This window comes from Rhinolophus hipposideros (assembly GCF_964194185.1).
Source record: "Rhinolophus hipposideros genome assembly, chromosome: 7".
Classification (NCBI taxonomy): Eukaryota; Metazoa; Chordata; class Mammalia; order Chiroptera; family Rhinolophidae; genus Rhinolophus; species Rhinolophus hipposideros.
The window spans coordinates 89,013,851-89,036,099 of NC_138053.1; positions in this window are offsets into that span (position 1 = coordinate 89,013,851).

Genomic DNA, 22,249 nt, shown 5'->3' on the forward strand with positions numbered 1-22,249 from the left:
GTGGTTTTTTTTTTCTTTTGTGTTAAATTGGAATTTCTTATATAAATTTATCTGAAAGAATAATTGCCACAAATAAGAAAAAATTGAAAACCACTGGTCTCTAAAAATAGAGGAGATTCTCTCAAACATGCTGATCAAACAGTGCCTGTGCTATGGAGAAAAATCTCGGTTAATTCTAAAGAAATCTAAACCACATTATAAAATAGAGAACATTTATCATGGATTCAACAACTATTTACTCGGTTTTGACCAACCCACTGGACTGATGAAAGAATGAGAAAAGGGAGATGGTGTCTCGGCTGATGAAGCTGACATTCCAGGGGATGAGACAGGAAAAATATGTAATAAAATAATAGCAAATATTATACTGATACAATAATAATTAACATCATTCAAACTGATGAGCTAACAGAATGTCCCAGAAAAGGAGGTGTAATATCTAAACTATAAATGCAATTTCAATGTAGCTGGATGTACTGAAAACTAAGAAGGCAATCCTTATTTTAATTTAATAAGTATATGAAATTTACTTAGGTACTGATGCTTAAATCTGCAACGGGATCGGAAGTTAATATCCATGACTGGGGTTCTTCATCTCTACACTCCCTCTTTACCCTTATAATCACATACCTTTTAAAATGTCATTTCCTTGTTTTTCTACTCCTCTTAGCTTTTGTTTATTTATCTTTTTCTTTATATCCTGCCTTAAAGTCTAAAAAAAAAAAAAAAAAGCATAATAAGTGAGAGTTTAGTGGCCATGGAGCTTATTAAAATAAACCACATTTTTCTTTTCAGTTTTCAGTTTGCAAAGCATAAGGACAGAAATATAACACTCTGTCTCCGTTAATTATTAGGTCTTGCCTCTGGACAGCAGCGAAAGTAGATGACATTGGAGAAACCCTAAAAGACCTCTCCACAGCCAAGTCAATGAAATCATTTAGGAGCTGGGACCAGCACGTCAGGACAAGCTGGCGATGGCATCTGTTGCTGTATTGATTGTCAGAGTTTGTTCAAAAGCTCTGTCCAGCTGAATGGGTGTCTCCTTTCTCCTCACCTATCTACTTGTTTTCCCCGGAGGCTACATTCCAGCTAAAGACACAAGAGGTTGGATATAGAAGTACCACTGTTCTTCCAAGTCAGGGCATTATAAGCAAACTTTCCTGCTATCCTAACTGCTAGCATAACGAAGGGTCAGTTTTATGACCTGTTCCAGAGGAAAAGAGGGACTGGCACAGAAGAAAAATATCAGATAATGCACTAACTGGGGCAGCCTGCTCCCTTTCAATTAATTTAAAATTGGGGGGTATTTTTGGTTTCTTTATTTCAATTTTTTGATGGATAAATGAGTAGAAATGGATTTTTTAAATTTCGTGTTGCTCTCACTCTTACCTATTATTTTACCTTAGAGATCAAAAGCGTTTAATGAGTTTGGATAAACTATGTGTGTATGTGTGTTAAATACCTCTAACTCTTTAGAATATTAATAATTGAGACTATGAAAGTCATAAGCAGAAGCAGTAACATTGATTTCATGACTGAATATTTGAAGTTTAATATGGACATACCCAAATATCACCTACATAATCTGAACTGCAATACTTTCTCATATCAATTACATTTTTGTATGTATACAAACACATTTGAATAGTATCTGCTAAATTTTAGCATTCAACATTTTATTTCTATTGTTTAAATGCTACCATTTTCAGGTTATTTTTTTTTAAATAGTATATTATAACCTATGTGTGTTTATATTTTAAACAGTATGTTAACAGTCTTATGCTTTTTTAAAAGCTTTAACCACAAATTATGCTATCGAGCAACTCATAGTTTTGAAATTCTACTAATTTCTTTTTTTATTAAAAATAAACAAGTGGTTCCTAAAGACATCAGTGTAAAAATATTCTGTGCTACCACTTAATTCTATGAAATTATTTTTTGTTCACTATGTTACAGTAAGCATGATACTGATGAAAGCTTATGTCATTTTCTAAATCCATGCATATACACACGTATACGAGGTCTGGCAATTAACTTCCCAAACTTGCCACCAGACGCTTACATTGGCAGCCCGGTAAGGCTTCATAACGTTGGTATATCAGTGACTCACAGTTGTGTTCATGTCAACATGTGGTAGTGTCTTGCTGAGTAGCATTCATTATTGTGTGATTTTTGTGTGCTATCGTGAGAATGTCTGAGCTTGAATTAGAGCAACGGACAAACATTAAATTTCTTGTTGAACTTGGTAAGAGTGGAAATAAAATCAGGGACAAGTTAGTCCAAGTTTATAAAGATAATGCCATGAAGAAAATGGCAGTGTACAAATAGATTAAATATTTTTCAAAGGGGAAAGAATGCGTCAATGATGAAGACAGCTGAGGGCGGCCAGTAATGTGCAGAACTGAAGAAAAAATTGCAAAAATTCATCGAATTGTGTATCAAAATCGTCGGCTGCGTGTGAGAAGTACAGCAGACCAAGTAAACATTGATGGATAAACAGTTAGGAAAATCTGAACTGAAAATCTGGCATGAAGGTGTATGCAAAAATGGTCCCAAAGATGCTCACAGATAAACAAAGGCAAAGGAGAGTCGAAGTTTGCCAAGACCTTTTGGAGAGGCAAGATGCTGTGTTACCACTGGTGATGAAAAGTGTTTCATCTGGTGATGAAACATGGGTGTACCAATATGACCCTAAAACAAAGCGTTGAAGTACCCAATGGAAGTCAGTCAATTCTCCATGACCAAAAAAGTCCCATCAGTCCAAATCAAGTCAAAACTATGTTGCTAACCTTTTTTGATATCAGAGGGATTATTCATTATGAATTTGAACAACTGGACAAACAGTTCACCAAGTTTACTACTTGGAAGTGCTGAAAAGTCTGCCTATAAAAGTTAGAAGAGGACCTGAATTTCCCGCCAACAATTCCTGGCTCTTGCATCACGACAATGCACAAGCTCACAGGGCACTGTCTGTGAGGGAGTTTTTAGCTAGTAAACAAATCACTGTAGTGTATGTGTGTTACATACATATCCCTATCCACCTGATCTGGCCCCCAATGACTTCTTTCTTTACCCGAAGAGAAAAGAAATATTGAAAGGAAGACATTTTGATGACATTCAGGACATCAAGCATAATACGAACACAGTTCTTATGGTCATTCCAGAAAAAGAGTTCCAAAATTGCTTTGAAGGGTGGACTAGTTTCTGGCATTGGGGCATAGCTTCCCAAGGGGAGTACTTCGAAGGCGACCATAATGATATTCAGCAGCGAGCTACGTAGCTCTTTTTCTAGGATGAGTTCCCGAACTTAATTGTCAAACTCGTATATATCTACATATGTTTTTAGTGACCTGGGGAAAAAATTATGATAATTTTTTTTTCCTTTCATTGATACCAGCACATTTTATATTTTAAGAATTTTGATTCTTTTACTACAGAAATATATGTAGCAGAAATGTATAAATGTAGTAAAAATACATTTGATACATGCTAAAATATATTAGATAAAGTTACTAGGTAAATTTCATTGGGGTATAAATGTCATTTCAGTACTGGGCACTTTTTCATGGAAGAACCCTCAATAATTATTTTTATTTTCCTACAGATTTCTTATCACAAATTTACACATCTTTGTTGCTTGTAGGGAGAACTAATAGCATTCCCAGCTGAGTGTTACAAAATTTCAAGTACCCAAGGTACCAGCAAACGACTGGATCAGTAGTGTGAGTCTTTTTCATTGAACCCAGTGATCAATAAATAGCAAAGGAACATGAGTGCAAGGTAATGTCACAGAATATTTGCCCAGGAAGGAAATCCTCATCCATTTGCAGATAGAAAAACTGATGTTCAGGAAGGATGAGCAACTGGCTTGGGACTGACACTAAAAACCAAACCTCCAGACACCCAACATTGGAGGCTATTGCGCAGGCAGGAGAGGGTTGATCCAGACAGTTCTGAGCAGTGTATCTGGCGACTGGAATGGCTTCATCTCTGCCTTTTAAGTCACCATTAATTTGGTAAGTTCATAATTATTTGGCCAGTTCTTTCAGATTTACAATGTCTTTCTAGTACCTACACTAGGTAATTTATTTCACTTCAACTTAAATTTTTGAGCCTCTAGAATGCTCAAATCAATGTATTTGGCACTATGAAGTAGAGGAGTATTACTGAAAAAAATCCTTTCCTCATGAAGCACGTACTCTACCGAGAGAGAAATGAAATACATAAAATGGTGATAACAAAGGGCTATATGCCAAATATAAAATGTACCATTTTCATTCACTCTGAAGGTAAGATTCTAGGCCTCATGCTTTGGTTTTGATTTATATTTGGGTAACAGCCAATGTCATGATGTCTAACAAATGTAGGCTATTTGATTTACCAGCATAACAAGTATATTCAGCTACCTCCACCTATCGTGATAGTCTCTGTGCTACATTTGAACTTCTGGAGAGAAAACGAGTTGGGATTTTGGAGATTGGAGTGAATGTTAAGTCTGAATTTAAAGATCTGTTTCTTTTATTTGTGTACAAACAAAAAAACAAATCAAGTGTAGTCTACGTAGTCCCTAAAAAAAAAAAAAAGAATTTGTTTCTCGTGATGATTTTTGCTAAGATTTATCATCGTTTTAAAAAGTCAAGCAATACAGAAATCTTTATAATAAAAAGGCACAGTCTCTGTCCCAATCCTCACCACCAGCTGACCCTCTCCAGAGACCTCTTCTTGTAGTTCCTACTTTTAGTTTGTTGGTGGTTGTTGTCATTACCCTGAATACCATGTTTTTCCAGCGCTTTCTCGACTAATAATTTTATATATCACCCACCGACTTCCTGTTATAGAAGACAGATTTATCATACTTTTACTACCCTCAATATATACAATCTCCCAACTACATAGTTTCTCTGTCAGTTACCTCTATAATTTTAAGTAACATGCGTAAGCTTCTAATTTTGATTCCATTAACTGACAATGTTTTTTGACTCTACCCTTTGGAACATGATCCCCTAACCCTTCTAGCTCCCTTCTTGCTCAGCAGCTCCCACATCCTTTTGACAATAAGTTCACTTTCACGTTGCCAAGACGGGTAAGGCTTGCATTGTATTCTATCACATAAGAATCTGCCCCATGCTCTCTCTTCTTAGGTTGTATATATATATATATATATATATATATATATATATATGGTTATATATATAAACCTATGTATATATATATATATATATAGTTATATATACAATAGGACCATATAAATAATCTTTTAGCAGTTAAATGCTGTAATTACATATCCTTCTCTTTAGTTCCAATATTTTAACCCTACGCAAATAGGGTTTTAAATTAAAAACCTTATTAATTTAAATTAAAAACATGCATATACATTATTTTTTTCTTACACTGCACCAATTACTTAAAATCAGATTTACTTAAAATCAGATTATGTGTTAGCTTGCTCCCTATCTGGACCATACTTATCTCCATAGTTGGTTGGTGCATTTATAATGGAACTATCGTCCAGAAATATCTAATTGCTATTCTTTCTTGGGATATAAATGCACTTTCAAAACTTGTAGCTAACATCTTCCGGCTTCTTATTTATTATACCTTTTACTGAGAATCCTATCTGACCTTGATGTAAAGCTCATTGGTATCCTATTTTGATCAAATAAACTGTTTCATACTGCGGAAGTGCCTTTCTTTTACCTCTTTTTTTTTTATTTTTCCTGAAGCCCCTAATTGCATGTATTTTGTTTGTGCCAATGGTCTTAATTATATAATAAAGTTCTCCTCACTGTTGTGCAAGTCCTAAGTCTAAGATCAAGGTGTTGACAAGGTGTTTGCTTTCTCCCTTGGCCTTCCTCCTAGGCTTACAGACAGTGGCCTTCTCACTCAGCCTTCACATAGTCTTTCTTCTGTGCAAGAGTCTAGGGGCTCTTCCTCTTCTTATGGGGACACCAGTCCTATTGGATAGAGGCCCCACCCTTATTACATCATTTAACCTTAATTATCCTTTTAAAGACCCTGTCTCCAAACATATGAATTCAACATATGAATTTTTTTAATATATGTCTTTCAACATATGAATTTTGAGGGCACACAATTGTATGTGTCTGTATGTATATAAAATATTAAAGTATTTATGTACATGAAAATACATATTGCTCATTTAATCGTGTTTAAAGAAAATCTAGCAGGTTCTTTTGATTATTATTTTGGGGATTTTTTTTTTAGAATTTATTTTTCATAATTTCATTTCTTTCAACCACTATTTTCTTTAGCTTCATTGAGGTAAATTTGACCCAAAAACTTGTAATATATTTAAAGTGTACATTGTGATGATTTGATATATGTATACGTTTTGAAAGGATTCCCCCATTGATTTAACTAACACTTCAATCACAAATTTATTCCTCCCCCTCCTTTTCTGGGATAAGATCATTTAAGTTCTAATCTCATAGCAAATTTCAAATATACACTACAGTGTTATCAGCTACAGTCATCATGTCATACATTAGATCCTCAGACTTTTTTCATCTTATAACTGAAAGTTTATATCCTTTTATCAACCTCTCCTATGTCCCCCAACCCTCAGTTCCTGACAACCACTTTTCTACTCTGTTTCTGTTAATATGACTTTTTTTTATGATTCCACATACGAATAATGCCATGTAGCATTTTCCTTTCCCTATTTCACTTAGCATGATACCCTCTAGATTCATTCATGTTGTTGTAAATGTCAGGATAGATAGATAGATAGATAGATAGATAGATAGATAGATAGATAGATAGATAGATAGATATAGAGATAGAGATAGATATAGATATAGATATGTCACATTTTTTGATCCATTCAGCTGTTGGTGAACACCAATATTTGAATGACTTATGAGCCAAACTATTTCCTATTTATTGTCGTATACAAAAAAAAAAAAAAAAAAAAAAAAAAAAAGTGAGACAAGACTTTTTTCCAACAAGTTGGGCTATGGAATAAAATCAATTATACAAATTACTAAAATTCAATGGAAATTCCATAAAGATATACAGCAATGTGTGAATGTCAAACACATACACACACACCCAGGTGTTTGGAGTTAGCCAGAGGATCAGGAAGCCTGGAAGGGAGAAGGATGCAGGTAGCACAGGAAGAAAGAGTTGCTGTGTGAAGGTCTTCTATCAGAAACTAAGGTGATCTACAAATTAAAAAAAAAAAGTCTTAGAGAGTTTTGAGCTACTAGAATTGAAACTGCATACATTTTTAATCAAAAGCTAAACTGTTTTAAAGGATTGTTTTTTTCAATTTCTTATTGTGTGCTAAATCCCATCAGGGCAATTTGTAAAGGAACTGACTAACTGAAATACTCACTACGCTCTCCTCAGACTTCAAAATGTATTGAAATCAGGGAAATGGCAGGTCAAAGAATTGTTTTTTCACTCAACTAATTCTAATAAAGTGGTCAATTTCTATAGGTTAAACTGCATGAAATTGTCAGTATCTGGATGTTTTTTGACCTACCAAATCCAATCTCATATGGTTCAATTTAATAAACAAAATTCCATTTACAAATTATAGTTCTGCTTTCCAAAACGATGCATTTAGGTTATATTGTAAGTTCTATATGCAGTTAACTTTGTAAAGCATCCAAATCAATGACGGAATAATTACAACTTAAAATAAAAATTTCATGATTCAAGTATGTCGCAGTTAAAATCATCTGGAAAATAATATGCTATGCATCTAATGAAGAATAACACTGACTCAGGTATTCACTGTATTCCGAAAGACAGAATTTGAGCCTAATGGAGAAAAAATACATTTTAGATAATTCATAGGCTGGTCCAAAATTTTCATAAAAATAGTTTTCAGTTTCTATCATGCTTTGTTATATTTTGAGCTAGCTCATGTAACTGATGACATCTCAATAAAATTAAGAGATATGGAATTCAACGTGATTTAATGCTATGATGTTATAATACCAGTCTCTTTCCTGGGTGGCATTAGACTTTCAGAATCTTGCAGATGGCAAAGAATGAGGTGCTATGAAACAGCTATTTAAATGTGAATTGCTTTTCAGGCTGCCACTGGTAACAGCGGACTTAAAAAAAAATTTCTCCATCTCAGAAAATTAACAATCTCTGGAGAGAAATAGTCTCAGAGAGTCACTTAAGATGTAAGGTATTCTCCGTTAGCCCACAAAAATCACCACAACTCCCAAAGTGCACCACCCCAAAGATAGATCCTTGACTCTTTATATTCTCGTAAACTTCATGACACTCACTGACTTCAGTATCTATTTACCTCTAAAACATAAAAAGAAAGTGATTTGCTTTTTTCTTCCTTCACCCACCTAAGCCCAGGTACAGAAATATTACGAGGTACAATAACTCTGGAAATTGTTTGCAATTTTATAGTTTCTACCTTTCACAGCCTACAGAATAGTTCATTGTGAAAGGAGGTCAAGTTCAATTATATATTTTCAAACCTGAAGATGTGACTTAAAAAATAATGCAATACTATCTGAATGTATTAACTTACTACAGAAAAAGAAAAAGTAAGTGTAGAGAGGATGCCCGGAATAAAAATTCATTTATATTAATTTTTTAATTACATGTAATGGGTGTGTTATCATTATATTTTGATCATCTTTTTTTGGAAGCTCTATGATTCTATGTAACATATAGATAACTTGTTCAAAAATTGCCATTCTTATTGTAAAGGAACAAACAATTATGAGGAACTTGAGTCTCGTTTGAAACATTTTCATGTTAAAACTGGGCAGCAATTTCTTTTTTTAATTTAATAGCCCTTTTGTGGTCACTTTGGAAGATTGCCCAATATACGTATTTTTGAAGAATCCCTCTCCCTTTCCCAGTCTGGGCAATGGACAGAAAACGCCTCTCCTATAAGAGTTGAAAATTCTAGATACTTGGTTTCCCAGCTTTGTCTGCACTTGATATGTGAACACGTGACTTAAGCTTCTTGAAGCAGATACAGCTTGCCTAACTTTGTGTGAACATGGAGAAGTTGCTGGAATCTCTCTCTCTCTCTCTCTCTCTCTCTCTCTCTCTCTCTCTCTCTCTCTCTCTCTCTCTCTCTCTCTTTCTCTCTTAGGAGTTGCAAACAAGTCCAGTATAATTGAGTTCTGAGTGTTCTGAGTACAGAAGGGGTGTGTACATACTGGCATCTCGTACTTAGTGGAAAAGGAGTTTTCAGACAGCTTGTTAGGGTGTTTGGGGGCATTAGTCTGGAAACATCATACTCCGTCACTCCTCCCACTTTCTCAGTGATTCAGGAACTGATTCAGGAGCTTTTATTAAATCCCTTTTCTCCTTAGTTGGCCAGAGAAGTGTTCTGCTCCGTGTAGTTGAGAAACCTTACTGATGCATATTCTTTCTGTATTGTTCTTTGCCCCTTTTGAGCCTTCTGCATATTCTAGCCCAGTTTACACATCAACCATGCTATTAGTTTCCAGTAATGGTTTGATTGTTTGGGTTTGTGTGTTAGTTGATGAGTGTTTTTAAACCAATTATCTGTAAAGGGGTTCACCATCTAATACAATTATTTAAAGAGCTTCTCTGGTTAATGCTGGAATGGCAGCTTTGAATATCTGACCTCTTCTTGACCCACTGTAGCATTTCTTAAGAAATGTTGCTGAAGCCTCAGAATCAAGTTAACATCTTCAGAAACCACTGGCTAATCAGGGTTTCTCAAACCCAACACTACTGACATTTGGAGCTGGATAATTTTTGTTGGTGGGGGGGTTTTCCTGTACAATATAGGAAATTCAGCAGCATCTCTGGCATCTGCTTACTAATTGCCAATAGCCACATCCTCTGTCCAGTTGTAAGAACCAACAAAGTTTCTAAACATTGCCAAATGTCCCATAGAGGTAAAAATATCACCCGCAGTTGAGAATCATTGATTTACATCATCAGTGATATATAGGAGTTAATTACTCACAATGGTTTATGATTCTGTTAATTTATTTAACAGAATTTGGAATTTATATTATATGAAGACTTGAGAAATAAGAATAAAAACTCAGCTCCTATTCTCAAGATTGTGCAACCTTGTAGAAGCCTTAAGAATTTAACAAATGAAGATCTCATGCAAATATTTCGTAACAGATTTTAGTTAACAATACAGAATAGGAAACAAGAGTAAATGATAATAGCAAGCTCTAATTCAGGATGAAATAATTTATTGAAGGAAGTCATCCCATCAGGTAGGAGAGGTCAGGGTAAGTTTTTGCTCAAAAAGTGAGATTCGAGCTGAGTTCTGAAGAATAGGAAGCATTTTAGTAGTGGTGAGAAATTGAAATAGTATTTCGGATATTATAATAAAATTCAAAATGGTTTGGGAGACTATGACAAACCAGTAAGTTTTAAGCAGTATTGAGTAGAGGAATATAGAGGAAGCATGGCAGAAACTTTGACTTGGGGTCAGACCAAAGGTGGTACTAGAGGTAACAGAGTTTTATATGAATAAGGAAGGTGACAACCCAGACACCATCTTGAGGCTGCCTTTGATTGCAAACAACTTACTTGGCTTTGGGGAATGAAAAGGGTTAAGATCACTCGAGCCTCCCCTTGGCACTACTTTGTGCCAAAGAGTGGAACACTTGAGGGCCAGGCTAAGGTATTTGAATGTAAGAGAGCAATTAAATACTTTCAAACTGAGGAGAGATATAAACAGAGTTGTAAAATTTTTAATCTGGTTTACTGTACAGGGCTTAAAAGGAAGAAAGAATGTATATTGAACTCCCATATACGAGGTTACAATAATAATTCAAATGTGAGATTAAAAGAGCCAGAGTTAAAGGAATACCAACAAATTATTTGAAAAGAATGCAAATGAGAGATAATCAAAACTGTCAACTGAAATTGAAAACCCATAACTATTTGGAAAAGTAGAGAAAAGGTTCTAAGGTTGTCATGAGGTTTTGAAAATGAGTGCCACAAAAATATTTGCACCCTTAAGGGAAACAAATCAATAAGAATAGGAGTCAGTATTAGAAAAAAATGGAGTTAAAATATGTATCTGAAATTTTGGATAACATATAGCATAATGCCTACCAGTAACATGAAAATATGGGACTAAGGCCTAGGAGAGAGCACAAAGTTGGAGAAATAAATATGGGGGGAAACATATGTGTGTGTGTGTGCGTATTATACATATATATATGTACCATATATATGTATATATGTATTATATATTTGTATATGTATATTTTAATGACATATTCAGTGATAGATTTAACTCTGAAATTTCTATAAATTTAAACCATTAATGAGCATGTATCAATTTGAATAATAATATTCAAAACAACATTATATATTATGATTGGGCCAAAAAGAAATATAAATAATACATGTCAATAAAATTGTGTTGTTCAAGAATGTTCTAAATGTCAAGATATGGAATAAATGAGACCCATGATAAACAAAATATTTTTTCCCACCTTCTAAAAATTAAAAGTTCAATCAACAAAAAAAAATCCTTAATATTCCACTCCCTTTAGCAACTATGATGACTTCTTTACTGATCTTCAAAGTCATAAACTCTCCCACTTTCTCCTGAATTAATACCTGACTTGCTTTGTAAACACATAATTGAATTCTTTAAGTACACATTTGGCCTCTTTTATTGTGACTCTTTTTGTTTTCAAATTCATATTTGAGCATCTTTTCAAATGTGACAGCTCTTTTAGGAAGTTTATTTACATGTGTGTAAAAGGACTTGTTTCCCTGGAAGATGCTGGGAATATATTTAGGAAGGAAGAGAGTGAATCTTGGCCTGTAGTCTGTGTAGAAGATAAACTTTAAAACTGAGCCATCAAGTACTGAAGTATGGAGGTGTCTGGCCTCAGACTTAGAGTTTCTCCATTACTTCCAGCATGCAGCTTCTCAGTAAGTGACAGAAGCTGTGTTTCAAATTATTAAGTCTAACATTTTTTTCCACGTACAAGAAAATGTCAAAAGTATTCTCTGTTATCATTCTCCAATAATTACTCAGCTTGGGATGCATTGTATTTTAATTTTGGCTTTCTTAATTTTTCTACATTTTCCAATTGATTTTATTTTTATTGAAAGATAATGCATATGCCTTTTTCAAGACATCTCGAAGCTCTTCCAATTTTCTAATGATGCCGTCTGCCTTGACTCCTGATGACATGTTTCCAGAGCTCTTAAATCTTCTAATTTGGACACATTGTTTGTAGGACTGCAGCACAGCTGTCATCACGCCATTTATTTTCATTTCATTGCACATCTTACTTCATCTTTTGTTAGATTCTATGTCTTGTTCTTTTAAGGATTTGCATTTCCTTATTTCTGGTTATGTTATTTTCTTTCGTTCTGTAGGTTATTTTCTGTTTCCTGAGTTTGTGAAATGTGCAGTTGCAGAGATCTTGCATTTTTGAAAATATTTTATCTGCTTTATTGTTAAATGGATACTTTGGATGATAGGCAAAAATCTATGTCCATTTTTCGCCCTTAGAACTTGGAATTATCCAGCACTGCTAATAATAAGCCAGATTCTTAATCCTTTACAGGTGATCATTTTGATTACTTCTTTCTATGGAAGACTTTAGAATCTTCTTTTCTGTCATCATGCTCTCAATTTTCTCAAAAATATGTCTAAGTGACAATATTTTTCATTTTAAGGATGGTGCAAAACGATAATAATTTTTTAAAAGTCTACTAGCTCTCTCCTTTGCATACTTTCCCAGAACTCCATGAAGAGACCGCTAGTTCATAGGCCCAGTCCAAGCTCAAGATGATAGAAATCATGAAACTTAATGTCCATTTTTTGCCCTTAGAACATGGAAGCATTTCATATCCAGCATTTCTAATAACAAGTCTGATTCTTGATTTTTTTCATTGGTTGACTGGTGAGGAATGGGCATTCAATAAATAAATATTCAATAAGGGAAGAAATAAGTGTACTCATGAATTAAAGACAGAATAACGTGAAATAACAAGGGGTACAGAACTTTGCTGTTAATTTAATGAGGGGCATGAGATGTGGGATGGGATGCCAGGTCAGGCAATTGGCTTGTGGCAACAGCTTTGTTAGCAGAGCATTTGTTAGATTGAACTAGAAAAAATCAATGATACTTGACTATTCTGTACCACAAAGATGACAGTTTCATGTTACAACCTACTCATTTCTTATTGGTGGCTCACCAGTATTTCATTCTAGCCATCATTTTCACTTAATTGATTTATTTGTTTCTCTTTTCTTTTATTTATTTATCGGGGTGACAATTGTTAGTGAAATTACATAGATTTCAGGAGTACAATTCTGTATTACATCATCTATAAATCCAATTGTGTGTTCACCACCCAGAGTCAGTTCTCCTTCCATCACCATATATTTGATCCTCCTTACCCTCATCTCTCACCCCCCCCCACCCCCTTACCCTCTGGTAACCACTAAACTATTGTCTGTGTCTATGAGTTTTTGTTTCTCATTTGTTTGTCTTGTTATTTTGTTATTTTTTGGTTTAAATACCACATATCAGTGAAATCATATGGCTCTCTGCTTTTTCTATCTGACTTATTTTGCTTGGCATCATACTCTCAAGATCCATCCATGATGTCGCAAGTGTTCCTATATCATCTTTCCTTAGCGCCGAATAGTATTCCATTGTGTATATATACCACATCTTGTTTATCCATTCATCTATCGAAGGACATTTTGGTTGCTTCCATGTCTTGAGCAACCGTAAACAAAGTTGCAATGAACATTGTGTATAAATGTTTTCAGATTTTTTGGGTACATACCCAGGAGAGGGATTGCTGGGTCATATGGTAATTCTATTCGTAATTTTTTTGAGGAACCTCCATAACGGTTGCACCAGTCTGCATTCCCACCAACAGTGTATGAGGGTTCCTTTTTCTCCACAGCCTCTCCAACACTTGCTACTATTTGTCTTGTTGATGACAGCCATTCTGACTGGAGTGAGGTGATATCTCATTGTGGTTTTTATTTGCATTTCTCTGATGATTAGTGATGTTGAGCATTTTTTCATATGTCTATTTGCCATTTGTATGTCCTCTTTGGAGAAATGTCTCTTCAGGTCCTCTGCTCATCTTTCAATTGGGTTGCTTGTTTTTTTGTTATTGAGTTTCATGAGTTCCTTGTATATTTTGGATATTAGACCCTTATCTGGGGAACTGTTTGCAAAAATCTTCTCCCATTCAGTCGGTTGCCTCTTTATTTTGTCGATGGTTTCTTTTGCTGTGCAGAAACTTTTAAGTTTCATATAGTCCCATTTGTTTATTTTAGCTTTTACTTCCATTGCCTTTGGAGTCAAATTCATAAAATGCTCTTTGAACCCAAGGTCCATAAGTTTAGTACCTATGTTTTCTTCAATGCAGTTTATTGTGTCAGGTCTTATGCTTAAGTCTTTGATCCATTTTGAATTAGAGGGAATTAATTTTGGTACATGGTGACAGATAACAGTCTAGTTTCATTCTTTTGCACGTGGCTATCCAATTCTCCCAGCACCATTTATTGAAGAAGCTGTCTTTCCTCCATTGTATGTTTTTAGATTCTTTGTCAAAAATTATCTGTCCATATTTATGTGGTTTTATTTCTGGGTTCTCAATTCTATTCCATTTCTTCTAGGTTATTGAATTTGGTGGCATATAGTCCTTCATAGTATTCTTGGATGATCCTTTGTATTTCTGTGGTGTCCATGATTCCTTCCCTTCTTTCATTTCTGATTTTGTTAATTAGAGTCTTCTCTCTCTTTATCTTAGTGAGTCTTGCCAAGGGTTTGTCAATTTTGTTAATCTTTTCAAAGAATCAGTTCTTTGTCACATTAATTTTTTTTTTGTCTTTTTGTTCTCTATTTCATTTAGTTCTGCTCTGGTTTTTGTTATTTCCTTTCTTCTGCTGTCCTTTGGTTTCATTTCTTCGTCTTTTTCTAGTTCTTTAAGGTGTAACATGAGGTTACTTATTTGGGATTTTTCTTGTTTCGTGAGATAGGCCTGTAATGACATAAATTTCCCTCTTAAAATTGCTTTTGCTGCATCCCCAAAATTTTGGTAGGATGTATTTTTATTGTCATATGTTTCTATGTATCTTTTGATCTCTCCTCTAATTTCTTTTTTGACCCAGTCGTTCTTTAAAAGTAGGTTGTTTAATCTCCATGTATTGGTGTTTTTTTCCTGCTTACTTTTTGCAGTTGATATCCAATTTCAAAGCCTTGTGATCAGAGAATATGCTTGGTATGATTTCAATCTTCTTAAATTTGCTGAGGATGATTTTATGTCCCAATACATAGTCTATCCTTGAGAATGTTCCATGTACACTAGAAAAAAATGTATAGTCTGATGTTTTAGGATAAAGTGCTCTATATATGTCAATTATGTCCATTTCATCTAATGTGTTGTTTAGGCCTGTTATTTTGTTATTTATTTTCTGTTTGGATGATCTATCCATAGCTGTCAATGATATATTTAAGTCCCCTAGTATAATTATGTTTTGGTCAATTTCTTCCTTTAATTCTGTTAGTAGTTGCTTGGTATATTTCGGTGCTCCCTGATTGGGGGCATAAATATTGATGACTGTTATGTCTTCATGTTGTATAGTCTCCTTTACCATTATGAAATATCCATCTTTGTCTATTGTTACCTTTTTCACCCTGAAGTCTGTTTCATCTGATATCAGTATAACTACACCTGATTTTCTCTGGATAACATTTGCTTGGAGTGTCGATTTCCACCCTTTCACTTTGAGTCTATGCTTGTCCTTGTAGCTGAGATGTGTCTCTTGGAGACAGCATATGGTTGGATTTAGTTTTTTGATCCAATTTGCTACTCTGTGCCTTTTTATTGGTGAGTTCAGTCCATTTACATTTAGGGTGATTATTGATATGTGAGGATTTCCTGTCATTCTATCTTTGGTTTTCTGGTAAGGCTGTGTCTCCATTGTTTCTTTGCCGTTTTGTTGTTGTCTATTATTTCTGTGTGGTGGTATTCAATGATGTTTCCCTGTGTTTCTTCTTTTATTATAGTATATGTTTCTGTTCTGGATTTTTTTTGAGTGGTTACCCTTAAGTTTATGTAAAACAAAGTTTGATGTTTACAGTATTCCATTTTCTTCAGCACGCTTACTTTCTTCATTCTCATATTCCGGTTCAGGCCTTTACTCTCCTCCTTTTTATGTTTCGGTTGCCACAAATTGTCCCTGTTGATGGTGGTCAGATAGCCTCCTTTAGTATTTCTTGTAGTGCAGGCTGTGTATTAGAAAATTCCCTCAGCTTCTGTATGTCTGGAAAAGTCTTTATTCCTCCTTCATAACTAAAGGATATCTTTGCTGGATATATTATTCTTGGCTCATAATTTCTCTCTTTTAATAGTTTGAAAATTTGATTCCACTCCCTCCTGGCTTGTATAGTTTCTGCTGAAAAATCTGATGATAATCCAATGGGCTTTCCTTTGTAGGTTACTGTCTTCTTTTCCCTGGCTGCCTTGAGGATTCTTTCTTTGTCGTTGATTTTAGACAGCTTCAATACAATGTGCCTTGGAGAAGGTCTGTTGGGATTGAGGTAATTAGGTGTTCTATTTGCTTCTTGGATCGAGTTCTGTCCACAAGTTTGGGAAGTTCTCATCAACAATTTGTTTGACTATATTCTCTGTTCCCTTCTCTCTTTCTTCTCCTTCTGGTATGCCAATTATTCTTATATTGCTCTTTCTGATGGAGTCAGAAAGTTCTTGTAGAGTTCTTTCATTTCTTTTAAGTCTCAAGTCTCTTTTTTCTTCCATCCGTGTCATTTCCAGGTTTCTATCTTCAATGTCACTGATTCTTTTCTCTATCTGGTCAACTCTACTACCTAAGCTGGCTATTTCATTCTTAATTTCTTTTATTGGGTTCTTAATCTCCAGAAATTCTAGTTGGTTCTTTTTTAAAATTTCATTCTCTTTCGTAAAATGTTCATGTTGTTCTTTGATTGTGTTTCTGAGTTCATTAAAGTGTTCTTTCTGTGTTTTCTTGCATCTCATTGAGTTTTTTCAGAACTGCAATCTTGAACTCTCTGTCATTTAAGTCATATATATCCATATCTTTAAGTTCCTTTTCTGGAGACTTTTCACTTTCTTTCTGAGCTGTCTTGTTGCCTTGGTTCTTCATGGCAATTACTGATTTGTTATTTCTCTTCCTAGACATCTACAGGAGTGGCTTCTGCAACAGGTTGATAGGAAGAGGTCTTTCTTTTGTTTTCCATTATTCGTTGGTAGAATGTTTTATTTTCTCTCTGACTGCAGCCTTTTTTTCTCTCTCACACGGTAGTGCTATGTTTTCTCTGCACTATTCCAGCTTCTCACACAATGAGGGGATTCCCTGGGAGATGGGCTTCTCCTCTGTTAATAGTTCTCCTGGGTCACAGGGTGCACTGTCCGTGTAGGTATGCGGAGAGCTTCTGAAGTTCCAAAGCTCTTCCTGCACCACATTCAGAACCCGTGTGTTTCAGTAGTTCTGTTTACCTGCAGGGATCTGCCCAGATAGGTGGGGCCAGGGGTGGGGTGAGTTGTGAGAGGTGGCCCAGAGCAATGGAAGCGACCACCACCACAGCCAGTCTTTCTTCTACAGCTCCTTCCCCTTTACCAGAACTAGTTGGGCTGCGAATCTGTGTCTGCAGTTTACAGTTCTCAGAACAGCAAATATTCTGTTCTTTTGATCTGACACTGCTACTGTTCCGCTTCTAGCACCGGGCAGGTGAAGGCCGGGCGAGCTCTGGGAGGGTAGGGAGGGGGTGGCTAGTCTCAGTGTCTAAGGCTTCCGTTCTCTGCTGGGCAGTGAGGGCTTAAAGCACCGTTTTCAGACTTCTTCCTTCAGTCTTTTGTCAGAGGTCTCTGCCGTGAGCGTTGGGTTTAGCCGTGTTATATGCTGCCCCCTCAGCCCTGTGGGCCGTAAGCAGAGCCCTAGCAGTGCTAGTTCTTCCCTCTCCCACAGCTGAGGTAGTTCCGGGATGCAGCGATCTAGGAGCACTGAGCTAGGTCTGCATCCTGCGGCCACGTGGCTCCATCTCTGCACTTCTCCCTTCCCTCCTCCCCCGCTCGCGGGATTCTCCCACCTTTAAGTGAATTCAGTAGTGGGCCTCTTTGTCTTGCCTGTCTGCTGTTCAGGGAGTCCTTTGTGGAGTTAGAGTTGTTCAATTAGTTGTAAATTCCAGGGGAGATTTACAGAGGCTCACCTCACGCTGCCATTTTGATGACCTGTTCCGACTTAATTGATTTATTGATAGTTATTCTTAGTTGCACTTGTCAAAAATCTCATGAAAATCCCATTGAGGAATGGACCTTATAACACAGAGAATAAACTGTTTATTCTAAATTGTGAAACATTTCTAATATATAAAGTAATATATATTTGATAGACTAAATCTAATGCTGTATTTCTCAAGGCTAAATGTAATATTATTTTTAATATACACAAGTATGTAGACCTACGATATTTTACTATCACCTTTTTCTATGACTACATAAATTTCCCAAACTCGATACTAGGTACAGGAGCCCAATTGCACTTTTGGGTAATTAGAAAAAGGTGTCCTTTCCCTTGAAGGACCTAGTTTTACAACATCAAAAGGCTTGAAGAGTAGATCTTACGACTAATTTCAGCCCCCACGTGCCTTGTTGTCCAAGCTCACATGTGCAGTGAACAACATGAACAGTCATACATGGAGAACATTGTATTAGGCATTTGTTTAAAACAGATACAATTTCCTTTTCCTAACTAGTTGTGACTTCAATTTCTGACTATAAGCAATGAGGCAGCTACCATAGAGCAAGAATGTATCTAAAAACCAATCAAAAGGTTAGTCTACTAATTATTTATTACATAATATTATACCAAATAACATTCAGATAGCGCCACAGTAGATTTAGCTGATAAGATTGTTTTTTTTTTTGTTTGTTTGTTTTTGTCCAAACATGTCTGGAACCCTCAATTTTTGATATGTGTGGTGTGGTTAGGCAGGTAGGGCTCTACCTGAAACTTGGAGTTGGCTTCATATGAGATCTCCCTTATAACCTCTCTTAGGGCAGAATTAATTGACCATAATGAGATCCAATAATTACTTCATTTGAGGCCAATTAAATGGGCAAATCCATACATTCAATTTAGCAGAAATATTGAAGAAAAATCTGGCAACCAGTATTGACCAGAGAGGACTAGCAGGAGTTCTGTGAGAATTGTGTGAAATGTATTTTTGAAGACACAGATACAGAGATTTTGGTGCCACATACTTAAGGGAAATACTTAATGAGCACAATTTGATACTTTCAAGTTTTCCCCAAAAGAGATAAAGGAACCCTCATACACTGCTTGTGGGAATGCAGATTGGTGCAGCCGCTATGGAAGGCAGAGTGGAGGTTCTTCAAAAAATTAAGAATAGAATTACCATATGAGCCAGCAATCCCTCTTCTGGGTATCTACCCAAAAAATCTGAAAACATTTATCTGTAAAGATATATGTGTTCCACTGCTCTTTGCATCTTTATTTACAGTGGCCACGGAAAGACATGTTTCCAAGACATGGAAACAACCAAAGAGTTGTTAATAGATGAATGGATAAAGAAGATGTGGTATATATACAATGGAATACTACTCGGCCATGAGAAAAGATAAAATAGTGCCATTTGGGACAACATGGATGGATCTTGAGATTATTATTTCACTAAGCGAAATAAGTCAGACGGAAAAAGTCAAGAATTATATGACTTCACTGATATGTGGGATGTAAAACTGAAAACAACAAAGGAACAAGACAAACAAAGAAACAAAAACTCAATAGACACAGACAACAGTTTGTGGTTACCAGAGGGTAAGCAGGGAAGAAGTAGTAGATGAGGGTAAAAGAGATCAAACATATAGTGATGGAAGGAGAACTGATTCTGAGTGGTGAACACACAATGTGATATATAGATGATGTATTATAGAATTGTACACTTGAAACCTATATAACTTTACTAACCATTGTCACCCCAATAAATTTTAATTTAAAATAAATAAATAATAAAAATAAATACATAAATAGTTAAATAAGTAAATAAATAGTTATTTGATAGGGATGTAGGAGTTTCAGGCATAACAAAACCAGGGGCCTGTGCATTAGCCAAACACCATAAAGCTAGGGTTTATATTCATAACCTTGAATATTGAAATGGGCACTCTAATTTTAGAAGTACTAATGTGTTTTGAAAATTAATCCTTTCATTTTTATTAAAAGCTATATATCATTCAGGAACTATAAACATTTGCTTTCCTGATATCAGTGTTAATTTATTTTGTTAATGATGCTTAATAGCCCAATATCTCATTCAGCTAAATTAGCACTACAAACTTTGATAGTTTAAAAAAGAAATTATGCTATTTAAAGAAATACCAAATATCCAGAGGGAAAGTCACAATTACAGAAAACTTCCATAATTTTAATTATTGTATTTTATGAGTACAATATTGTCATACATATTTATAGCAAACTGGATTTTAGTGGAAAATTCCACAATGTTTAGCTTAAGACCTGACAAAATGTACCTGCTCTTCGGCAAGGGAAAAGCAGTGTAGTCCTATATTAATCCTGAAGGTGTTCCTAAGTTTAAATTAAGTCTTTATTAAAAATCACAGCAATTCAGGGAGCTAAGTAGTAAATATCATTGTACGCAAAAGATATGGGGAAAAAACTGATTTCCAATACCTTTGAGTAGAAATATCTGGTTAGGTTTTTGTTGAAGGCTTGCAGTCTACTTGCTAACATTCTACTACAAAAGTAACACCTTAAATAGTTGCACTGGCTTTGTTCTTTCCTGGAACTATCTATTAAGTGACTACCAGTCTAGGAAAGATTAAGGAAGCTAGGAAATGCACAACAGTGGATCTTAATCTATCTATGGACGACACTATTTGTAGTGTCAGAAATATGATTATGCCTGAGAGGTGATTTTATTAAATTTTCACTAAAGCAAACCAGTTTAAATGTGTATATTTCTATATCAAGGTAACTAAAACAAGGAGGAAGACATATATGACTGCAATTTGTACAAGCTAAAAACAGATAAAACTGCATATAGACAGAGGGAATCTGATCCCCACAGTAGCCCACATATTGTGTGCATAACTGGCATTGGTATTTATTTCTTCCCTTCATAAGAAGAAAACATTTGACACTCATGTTAACAGTTCATGAAATTTTTAAGACCTAATTTTAATTTTTCTCATAATATGTGTGTCCAGTTTTGAGGTTGAATGTTTATAAAATGGATATAATTTAGCCCTGAAAAGAAAAAGCTAGCTTTTATACTGTTTAACAATTATTTTTCATATGATTTATGTATATACATGTTATTGAGTTTAAATATAAATATGTACTTTAAATAAATATTAATAAGGTAATCAAAAATTCAAGGTCAAGAAGAATTTTAAATATTCTAACACATAAGGTAAAACTGATTGAATAGAAAAACAAAATGTTATTACACGAATAAAATTTGGTGCATTTTTTTGTAAAGTGCCTGGTGAAAACAGTTTTAAGACTCAGTCATATCAAACCATCTTGGAGGAGAATCCTTCAATTCTGTTGATAACATTCTAATTCATAGAATTAAAAGGAATGCTTCAAAACCATTTTACAGAGCTTCGTTATCCCAGTATATATAGCTAATGTCAAAACCCAATGAAACCCCCAAGTATAGACTTAAATCTTATAAATTGAGATTAAAAAATCGTAAGTAAAATATAGTCTAAAAATATAGTAAAAGATAAATACTCCATAAGTAAAGGATATATTCCAGAAATGCAAAAATGAAGTGATATTAGAAAATCTAACTATATAATTCATCACACCTCTAAATTTAAAATTTTTAATAGTTTTTAAATGTATAGTAATCTGAAGTTGGAAAACATATTTCTAATTAAAATTATTAGAATACTATATGTAGAAAAATAGTTAATTTTTATTATAAAGCATATTTATCTCCAGCCAACAGTTGAGAATATTTAAAGATAAAACTTTAATACATTACAATCACTTTTAGCAGTAGACTCTCTAAAAAGAAAATTTTGAAAATAAATGAAAAAGAAGGAAAGAAAGAAAGGAAGGAAGGAACGAAGGAAGAAAGGAAAGAAGGAAGGAAGGAAGGAAGGAAGGAAGGAAGGAAGGAAGGAAGGAAGGAAGGAAGGAAGGAAGGAAGGAAGGGAAGGAAGGAAGGAAAGAAAGAAGGAAGGAAAGAAGAAAAGAAAGATGCCT